Here is an 11,455-nt window from a genome sequence, read left to right as displayed (position 1 = left end):
GTCTTGAGCAGGCAAACAGACCTTAACTGCTTTCCACAATGGGTTTTACGATCTAGTTGGAATCCTCTGCAACACCTACAATTTCCTACAGAAATTGGGAATAGACTGCCTTCTGAGCTTGATTTGCAACATAATCCAGCTGGAACAAAGGATGGGTTTTGTGGTCTTCCCTTTATAAGCTGGAGCTGCAGAATTAAACTCTGAGTGATGATCAGAACCTTGTCTTGGCTTCATCCTTCGTTTGAACCGCATCTGTTTTCATTTCCAGCCCCCTTCAAGTAATCCCAGTTTTTCAATGGCCCCTTGATGGCTACATTGTTTTTACAAAATTGGAGAAGGTATTAGAAATCAGACCCCAGACCCTCAGAAAATTAAGTATTAGAGAGCCAATCAGAAAGCAGGATTGTGGAAGCCAGGATGGTTGGAGCCAATTCTTGTTATGGCAGGAACCATGACCTTGCATAGAAAGCCTGATAGACACTTATTGGTTGATGTGAGAGGGAGCATAGTAGGTGCTCTGGTTGTTGCACCATTTGCCCTTCCTGTTTCTTCCCACCTTGCTCGGAATTGCAGAGCTGACCTTGATGCCAGGAAGACTTTCCTATCCTGGAGCTTAAAGAAAAATTGAAAGTCTCACAAGGGCTGGAGAGATGAATCAGCTGTTAAGAGCACTGGCTATAGACCACGCTGGCCTCAAACTCAGATATGCACCTGCCTCTGCCTCCTGAGTGCTGAAACTTAATGGTGTGTGCCTGGCTCTCTGCCATTTATTGACTATATAAACACTTAGGTTTAATGAAATCATCAGTGCTAATATTTCCATTGCCTTATTTCATGATCCACAGTGGGCTGGGCCATCCCATATCAATAGCTACTTAAGAAAGTACCCTACAGGATTGCCTACAGCCTGATCACTTAGAGATATTTTCTCCATCCAGATTCTCTTCTCTCAGATCACTCTAGCTTGTGTCAAGTTGACATAAAACTAGGTAGGACAAGGTCTAATGTGGTTGCAGTCAGTTGTTGTTCCTGGCCACAGTCATCCTCAGAGACTTCACTATTGTGTCCACTGCCTGGGCTATAGGATCTGAGCTTCTCCTTCCTCCTTCTTCCTCCTTCTCTGTAAGGGTTACTTGAGCCTTTACTGTCTCTTTATGGAACCTCACAGTAGCCAAATATCTTACTGGAAGTTGAAGATTATGATGGGATTGTGATTGCAAGTTTCCCAAACCACCTTGGTGATTCACTGAAGCCTGTTATTAAGAGCTACAGACATCTTGCCATACCCAGCAAGGCCTCACCTGTTTGCAGCAGACAGTGGTTAAGAACCTGGGTGTACTATTGCTCTGTCCTTCGTTAATGTTGTTAAGATGGTATTATAGCATTTCCAACCACTGTGAACATGCAAATCTGTCTTTATTCAATAACTGCAGTGGCCAGTCATGGTGGTCTGTTCTAAAAGCTATATCTATGTCCCAATCTCTGGAATGTGTATTTCCTTAATTCACAAAGGTATGAATGTTATTTAATATGATAAAGTATATGACTAGGTGGGACTGCAGAAATGGCTCAACAATTAAGAATACATATTGCTTCTACAGAAGACTCCAGTTCTATTCCCAGAATTTTCTGGGATGTCTCACAACTGTCTGCAACTCTAGCACTAGGAAGATCTGACACCTTAACCTTTGTGTGTACTTGTGCTCAAGTTCACAAACACACACTCTCATTCACAGAATAATAATAATAAAAAGGCCCAAAGATGTAACTGGGTTATCAATCTCAAATGAGGAGCTTATCTTAGTTTATCCAGATGTGCTCTGACTATATTTACAGGTGACCTAAAAAAAAAAAAAAAAAAAAAAAAAAAAAGAATCCCATCACCTTGGTGATGGTGGCAGTGTTTACCTTTAATCCTAGCACTCAGGAGGCAGAAGCACATCTCTGAGTTCAAGATCAGCCTGGTCGACAGAGTGAGTTCCAGGACAGCCAGGGCTACACAGAGAAACCATGTCTCAAAACAAAACAAAAACAAAACAAAACAAAATGAAAGTAATTTCTGTATGATGGTACACACCTTTAATCCCAGCACTCAGCTGAACGCAGAGGCAGGTGGATCCCTGTGAGTTCATGTCCAGCCTTGTCTACATAGTGAGCCTGAGTCACCAGAGCTACATAGTAAGATACAACAAAGCAGAGAAGGGTGAATCCTGGGATGAGATCATGACTGGTGGCAGGGACAGAGAATGGAGTGATGCTTCTCAAGTCCAGGGATGCCAGGGCAGCTGCTGGGAACTGGCAGAGACAAGGGGTGGATTGTCTTCTAGTGCCTCTGTAGAGAACAGGGCCCTGACAATGTTAGATAAACGATGTCTAAACCTGGGACAGAGAGTATTTTTCCTACCAGCCCCATCTCATTTACACTCACTTGTTGATGGATCTCAGGAAGCTACTGCAACAACCATCTTCATCACACTGTGCAGTGAATATCAGAGCCTCAGGAAATGTCTTTCAGCTCATCTCTCTACTGGTCAACTGATGGTCTTTTGCCAGATGGCCATAATTGAAATATTTGTTTAAATACAACAAGAAGAAGGATCTGTTTAGCGGTTGGAGAGATTGGTCAGTGGTTAAGAGTATTGACTACTTTTCCAGAGGACCTGGGTTTGAATTTTCAGTACCCATGTGGGGGCTCACAACTGTCTGTAACTTCAGTACCAGGAGGTCAAATGCCCTCTTCTGGCTTCTATAGGCAAGAGACTTCATGATTGAGGCCAACCTAAACTCCTCAGTGAATTCTAGGCCAGCTTGGATCATAGGTGATATCCTCTTTCATTCAATCACACACACACACACACACACACACACACACACACACACACACACACACACCTTGAAGAATCACGCATTGTAAAATTAATCAGATATACACTGTTGGGAACTATTAAGACAACTCTTGATCTCTGAATTGGGCCTCTCCCCCCCAGAAGAAAAAGGGGTCAAAAGCGGGCCACCAACACATGGATTCTGAGAACAACCATGGGATGTTCCAGCCCTAAGTCATCTCCGATGTCCTGACCACACCCTGATACCACCAAGTTCCTGTTTCCCCATGTAGCTGCCAAAAGAAAGAATTTCTATTGCCCCCCTTCCATAAGTACTTCTCCTTTTGCTTGTATTGCCCTACCCCTCCCACTGATAAGTATCTGTACTTCCCCTTTTGCTTGTGCATTTTGCCTTGGGCCTTTCTCAATACATTTGGGGCTTTGATGCATTCCAGAACGGTTTCCGTGTCGTTATTTGCACAAGGCCCTTGTCCCTCTTTACCCCCCATTTTGTTCTTAGGAGGAGGTCCCCTTGAGACCCTCGAATAACTGGACCTGCTGGACGGGTCAAGTGGCGCCCGACATGGGACACGAGATACGACCGCCCTTTGGACAACAGATTAAAGAGGTACCGCGCAGACAGGGAAACAGTGGGACAGTCCGCCGACACTTCGCTCGAGTGTCGAGGACAGACGTCAGGAGGTAAGCCTAGGCATTCAGTTGTTGTCCCATTAACCATGGGGAATTTAGTCAAGAGATGAAGGGTTCTCTTAAGGAGAGAGGGATAAGAGTTTAAAAAAAAAGGAATTTAATAAAATATTTTTGTTTTGTGGATGAGAGATGTCCATGGCTGGTATTAAATGGTTCTAAAATACACACTTTAACTTAAAATAAAGTAGGATCTATATTAGAAGGTTTAGCAGGGGAAGGCTACTTGATACCCAATGAATGAAATAAAGTTGTTCAGTCTGTCCTCACTAGAGGCCAATATTTAACTTGGAAGTCAGAGTTTAGGGCTGCCCTGAGAGGTAAAACCAAGAGTTTAGATATAAATGGTATGATCAAGCTTTGTAATGAGGTAGAAGTGTTTTCTCAACAAGTCTCTAAGTCTATTAACCTGGCCATTGGGGCTGCTCTACAACTAAATAAAGGAGAAAAAACTTGCTATAGATGCAACCAACCTAGACATTTTGCTAGAGAATGCCCTACACAAAGACAGAGCACCCTAGTAACTGTGGTCCAGGAAAACGGCCAGAGGGCCCCCCCTGTGGGGCCCGTCGCCCCTAATAACTGCAGACAACCCCCTAGCCCCCACGGGAGATTGTGCAGGGTTCCAACAGAGAGCACAGTGAGCTCCGGAGTGCGGCCTTATTCACCCTGGCCCCTCATGGCCTCGGCCCACACCGGGTGAGCCCGAAGGGCCCGGGTACAGCCTCGGTCCCTACAGTGCAGACGCCAGGAGCCCTTGCCCTCGAGGCAGCCACCGGCTAGGCCTGAAGGCCAAGGATGGGCCTTTGGGGCTTCTGCGGCCTAAAGCGGCGGGTCTGAGCAAGAACACTGCCATCGCAGGCCCGCCCATGGCCGAGCACTCAGACCTAGATGAACTGAGGCCTCGATGAGTCTAGGCGAAGGGGAGGGGGCTCTTCCACTGATTTACTGTGGTCTATATTAAATGCTTCTGCTTTAGCCTTGTTAGATGAGACACAAAGAGATAATGTGTCAAAATTTGAAGATTGTTAGATGTGCTTTTTCTGCTTCCCCGCCCTTTTATGAAGACATAGCCTTATTTAAAATTTTTACCCTGCTTTCAGATACTAGGCAGCTTCCCTTCGAGTCAGTTCAGCTTACCTTGACAGAACTCTGCGGTAAGAAGTTGTGTGTTGGGCCCAGGCATGCTTCGAGGCCCTTGCTAGAGATTTGCAATAACACGTTTAGAGTAAATAAAAATGGGTTTTAAAGAGACTTCGTAAAGGTCAAAATATAGCTCAATTCTTACTGTAACCTTATTTACAACTCCCCAATCCTACATTGTGTCAAAAAATTCATAGATTAGGTTTTATTGGAAGTTAAGAAATCATTTCCTAAAACATATATAATTCATTTTGTCGATGGTGTTTTTGTTGGTTACAAAAAATAGAGAGCATTTTTACAGATGGCTATAAAATATTTAACTAAGTGTGGACTGATGATGGCTTCAAAAAAGATTTAGCATGGTAAACTTTTAGGCTATTTGAGACATTTAGTGTATAGAGATTGTGTGTTTTCTCAAAAATTTGCCCTCAGATTAAATAAATGAGAAGTTTTAGATGCTTGCCAGAAACTGTTAGAAAATTTTGGATTTTAATCTTGGTTTGACAAGCTGCCTCTTACAAGCAGGAAAGGAAAGGAAAGGATAGAAGAAAATGGATTTTAGAACTCTCCCAGGGACAGAGAGAAATCGGGGGACGCCCTGTTTTATTCTCTCTGGCCCCTACAGGAGGAGTTCTCTACCCTCTTTCTATTGTCTATGGTTGGTGTACCAATCACGCGTCAATTTATGTATGTTTTCTGTTTCATTGTCTGAATGATTGTTTCGTTGTCTGAATGACTGACTGTTTTATGTTTCATGTTGAAAAAAAAATGGTTAAAACTTTACCTGCTGAATCACTCTCAGTTTGCACAACTGAGGCTGAGAGGCCCCTCCCTTTAGCCAAAAATCAAGCACAGCAGGAGAGGTCCTACTAAAAAACTTGTTTTTAAAGAAAAGGAATCTACAACTTTTTAGTTCTAAGGCAAATAATCTGATAGTTGTTTTTTTCCTAGAAAATTCTCTACAATTTTGTGATTGTCATGTTTAACAAATGACAAATTGCTTTTTATCTTATAAGTATAGCTATAAAATAAAATTCTTTGATTAATCTAAATTTATAAGATTCGTGTAGCCACTTCATTTAGTTTTTGATTGGTCTTAAAGGTATAAATATGATCTGCATATCTTGGTCATAGAGAATTGGCTTATAAGTTATTTGGGTATGATTAAAAAGGTATAACACTGGTTACAAAGTTAGCTTAAGTAATAACTCAAAGCTAGAGTCATTTTCAAACAAAAGCACCTGGCATAAACCAGCCCAGAAAACTAGTCCTCTAAAGATACTTCTAAATTGAGATAAAATTTTGTGTAATTCTTATCCCAGAAAGTAGACTTATAGAGATAAGATTTTAAAACAATTTCTCTTTAATAAAACATTAAAATTTACACTGTCATACATTCATGAATTGGCAGCCAAACTTCATAACGTGATAGTGATGTTTCTAGTATTGATTTTAAGGAGAATAAATTATTTAAAATTGGGTCTTGTTTTCCAAAAGTTATAGATATATTCTAATATTGCAATGGAAACTTAAAAATTATGGTTAAAATTGCCAGTGTCCCATTGATTTCAGTTTGCAATTTGATCAAAAACTTAAGATTTTTAACTCACCCATATATTGTTAATTAAGATTATTACAAGAGTAATCATCTTATGGTAGCACTAATGCCTCTCATTTTGGCCATTCAGCCATACAAAGCAAGGCAGAGTTAACTAGATATATTCATCTTTGTGCAGAAATTAGACCCTCACACAATCAGTTTGGCTATGGTTGTGGCCTTACAGGACCATAAAAGGTTATAAAAGAAAATGTTTAAGGTATAAGTCATCTTAAGAAAGATTGTCCAAAATCAGAGGCATGGACGGACAGTTGAATTGTTCCCCTAGAATCTGTCCTCATTACAGGAGGACCAAGATGCTCAGGTTAGAAAATATATACATTTGGGTTGATACAAAGCTTAGAGCAGCCTCAGGGAAGCTTGTGCAATGTTTCTTGTGTTTTACAGACTGCACCTAGGAAAGTTCTTGAAACTTCACCCCTCCCTGCCTTCAGGGGGATTTCTTTTTAGCTAAACAACTTTTTTTTTTTTCAGATCTACCCAGGTGTTGTTCATAATAAAGTCTAAATTCAAGATTTATAAAAGGCCAATCAGGCTGTAGAACTTATAAAGGCATTACAAAATAGCTTGCCTACTCCATATAAAATTATTATAGATTTGAAAAATTATTTTTTCCTTTTATATCCTGTTAATTGTAAAGAGTTTACTTCTAGTGAACTGGTGACCATTAAAGGGTTTTGCCTCTAGGTATGGCTAATATATATAGTCTTACATTATGTAAGAAATTTTCATTGTCCAGGCTTCAATACAAGAAGCTAAGACTTTGAATCTTTCAGTGTATATTGTTTCCTGGGTGAAAAATATTTTAGCTAATGCCTCTAAAGGAAAGTTTAAAGTTCTAGGGAATAGTTGTTGCTCCATAAGATTCAGAGGCAATATTTTTAATATTTAGGGTTTTTTAGTTATACTAAAAAATTGTGGTATAAATTTGCTTCAAAATATTTTCAAAAGCTTCCAGGAGATGTTAATTGGCTAAAGACCTCACCTTAAACTCACCACAGGAGAACCTAAGCCTTTGTTAGGTGCTATCAAGTGAAATTCAAATTAACTGGAGAGAACCAAAAAGACTTTAACAGAAAGTAGAGGAAACTTCTATAATCTATTGGTATCGATTATAATTAGTGGTAATCAAATATTAGCTACATATTCTAGTTATTGTTATTAAATGTGTCCACAGCTATTCTTTGGCAAGAAAAAACATTAATGTAAAATCATTCTTCTTCACCTTAAAGTTTTAACATCCTATTATAAAGCTGCTGTGGTGCTAATTAAGAATTCCTTGTTCCAAACAGCAATTGGTTATTGCAAAATATTGATATTTGACCTATTACATACCATCATTTTAAATAAAATTGATACTCATCCTAAAAATAAGTTAAAAATTGCTTATATACATGCTTTTGTATCTTCTATAAATTCATACATGCATGCATCCCATTTACTGTATTTAAAAACAACCCTTCTATGGGAAAAAAAGTATATGTAAATTGGATCACATGTTTATTCTTTTGAGTTTCTGCCTGCTTCAGCACAGATAATTAAATTATGTGCTATAGATGGTGTTTTAAAATGTTGAAGATTGCCTAGAGAAGACCTCTTAAGACAATGCCACGCTAGATTTATATCCCAGGTAGATTATGGATCTTATACAAAAGTAATTGGCCATATAATCTCATTCTTTACATCATCAAAATAGTAATGGCTTAAAATAATAATTTGGTACTTAAAATAAATAAATAAATAAATGTGCATGTCATATTATAAAGATTTGCTCTCAGTGTCCTCAGTTTCTACCTGTTCCACACATTGGTGTTAATTCTCGAGGACTTATACTTAATCAATTATTGCAAATGGATACTCATTTTTGATTTAAAAAAAATAAAATATGCACACATGACTATTGATACCTTTTTAGTCTTTCTAATTACAACTACTTTAACAAGAAAAGCAACTAAAAGTATAGTTAGTCATTGCCTGTGTTGATTTTTTTCTTGGTGTTCTAAATCAAATTAAAACTGGCTATTACAGCCAAAGATTTGAGATGTTTTGTCAACAATTTAATGTTACACATGTTACTGAGATATTTTATAATTCTCAAAGACAAAGTATTGTAAAACTTTAAAAACTATACCTTCTTTAAAAACAAAGAAGGGGGGAGAGAAATTATATCCCCTTGCACATTATTTGGATCACATTTTTGTTTTTAGAAAAACTGGATATAATAGTGTCTAGGGCAGATAAAAAGGATCCACTTATTGGCACATGCCATGATCCTGTTAAGATACTTAATATGGGGAAAAGGGGGAATGTTTCTGTTTTTTCCACAGAATGCTACAAGAGCATGCTAGCTTCCAATGTGACAGGCTGACTTGTGACCTGTGAGTGCCCTGACAGTGGTGACCAGAAAGCTGTGTTGAGTGCACAAAAGAGGAGAAATCGGAGAGCAGCCACTTACAAACAGATAAAGAAACTTCGTATCTCCACCATGGGCTGCAGCAAGGAGTACCAACCTGGTGCCAACTTAAAATAAAAACAACTAAAAATGCTGACTCGTGAGGCAAAAAGACTGGTACAGAGAATGTACAAGATGCTTTCGTCAGAGACACTGTTTTTGGCCATTCAGGCCAGCTCCTTATAGCTATGAAAGTTTGTGTACCTTACCTATATTCTTATTGTTAGATAATTTTAAGAGTTAAGATCGCCAATCTTGGCAATTCTTTTCATATTCATTGTAATTCTTGTCAATTAACTAATTGTGTAGATCCTAATTTAGATAAGGAATCTACTGTTATGTTTTTGTAAGAGACCTGCTTATGTTTTGCTGCCTATTAGAGTTAGAAAATGATCCTTGGTTTGAAAATCTGAGAATACAAACTTTGAAAAGGTATCTACCACAGCCTTAGTTCAACAGCTACATACTGCGCATTTTGTTAATGATAAGCATAGGAATATTTCCATAGCTCTGTCAGAGCAACATATTATATAGATAAAAATTTGGAGGCAAAGGATGTCTTAAAAGTAGTAGTCTTAGCGTAAGACAGGATATAGCATCCTAAAAAGTCCTTGAGCTGACCATGGGCTTGGAATTCAGGAAGAACATTGCCTATTCAGTGACATTCAGAATTGCCTCTGGCATTACACTATCACTTTGAATAAAAGCTAGGTCACTGTCTTACACAGGAATTTACCACCAACTAGGAAAAAGGAAGTTTAAAACCTAAAGAGGAACCAGAGTAGATACTTAGAAATATAGATAGCTGAGTTACACCCATACACACATATTTACAATGGCCTAGGGGAAAGGTGGACTACCAAAACTGGTTTTCAACCTCCCCCTGGCTTTCAACCTTGTTGCCCTCCCTTTTAGGGCCCCTATTGGGACTCCTATTATTGATTCCCTTTGGTCCTTGGGCATTTCAGAAATTGACCCGATTTGTTAAATCTCAAATTGATTTATCTCTTTCAAGCCCATTTGTTTCAGTTCATTACCATCGGCTGGACGTTGGCGATAACAAGCAGGTTACTAGAAAAGAGGCAGATGTGGATACCGCTTCATCACCCTCTTCTCGGGGAGAGAGACTCAATTTCCATAAAATGCTTAAGTAAGATCATTCCCCTCCCCCTAAATTTGGCCATCAGTCTCATGCCACAAATCATTTATAGATTGCCATAGTCTGTGCTTCTGACATGGTAATATACATTCTTGCCACATTGGAAACTAAACAGTCATCCCAGGTTATACACATTAAAAAATTGGAACTGAAGCCGTCGCCCGTGAGAGTTGTAAGACTAAGTACTGCAAACAGTCTCTGAGAGGCATGTCTGATTGCATGAAGGTTGAGTGCCCTAGGGTCCTTCCCCCCAAAAAAAACGGCACAGGAGCAGGTCAGGGTTACTCTAGGTAAAAATCTGTGGGCCTGAGAGTCAATCCTGTACATGGCCCCTAACATTACACACTGGGGATCAGACCTCTACCTCTACCCACGGAGCTTGCTTCGTTCCTAAATCCCTTGGCCGGACCAGGTTATATCCAACAGACTGGGACCATTAATTCAAGCCTCATAGATGACTTGTCCTTGTGTCCTTCGTGGTTTTAGAGAATCACACGGTGAGCAAACAGATGTTTAGGCGATCGTTTAAAATGTGGCTACAAATTTATTATACAATATGCCTTTATAAAAATATTAAAATGGGGGAGATGTTGGGAGCTATTAAGACAACTCTTGATCTCTGAATTGGGCCTCTCCCCCAACCCCCCGAGAAGAAAAAGGGGTCAAAAGCGGGCCACCAACACATGGATTCCGAGAACAACCACGGGATGTTCCAGTCCTAAGTCATCGCCGATGTCCTGACCACACCCTGATACCACCAAGTTCCTGCTTTCCGTGTAGCTGCCAAAAGAAAGAATTTCTATTGCCCCCCCTCCCATAAGTACTTCTCCTTTTCCTTGTATTGCCCTACTCCTCCCACTGATAAGTATCTGTACTTCCCCTTTTGCTTGTGCATTTAAGCCTTGGGCCTTTCTCAATACATTTGGGGCTTTGATGCATTCCAGAAAGGTTTCCGTGTTGTTATTCGCACAAGGCCCTCATCCCTCTCTACCCCCCATTTGGTTCTTAGGAGGAGGTCCCCTCGAGACCCTTGAATAACTGGACCTGCTGGACAGGTCAATACACCATGAAATGAAATATCCATTGTTTAGGTGTCTAGGGTAGCAATGCCAGGGCCATCCTCTGGCTCAGCAAACAGAAAGGTCAAAGCCAGGCATTGTGGCACACATCTTTCATCCCATTCACTTGGGAGGCAGAGGCAGACATATATCTTGGTTTGAGGCCTGGACTATATATCAAGATCCAGGCTGGTCAGTCAGGGGAAGAGAGTGAGAACCTGTCTCAAAATCAAATAAAGAAGAGAAAAAATAAAAAGAAGGAAAGAAATAAAAAAGGAAAGAAAAGAAGAAAGAGAAAGAAAGAAAGAAAGAAAGGAAGGAAGGAAGGAAGGAAGGAAGGAAGAAAGAAAGAAAGAAAGGAAGGAAGGAAGGAAGGAAGGAAGAAAGAAAGAAAGAAAGGTGAAAACTGAGAAAGTGAAGCACAGCAAGGTCTCTGGCTCCTCTCAGGGCCTGTACTGTGGCCTGAGTCCCCTCTGCAGGCTGCTTTGGTTT

This window comes from Mus musculus, chromosome 9 (assembly GCF_000001635.26).
Source record: "Mus musculus strain C57BL/6J chromosome 9, GRCm38.p6 C57BL/6J".
Classification (NCBI taxonomy): domain Eukaryota; kingdom Metazoa; phylum Chordata; class Mammalia; order Rodentia; family Muridae; genus Mus; species Mus musculus.
This window is presented reverse-complemented; position numbering follows the sequence as displayed.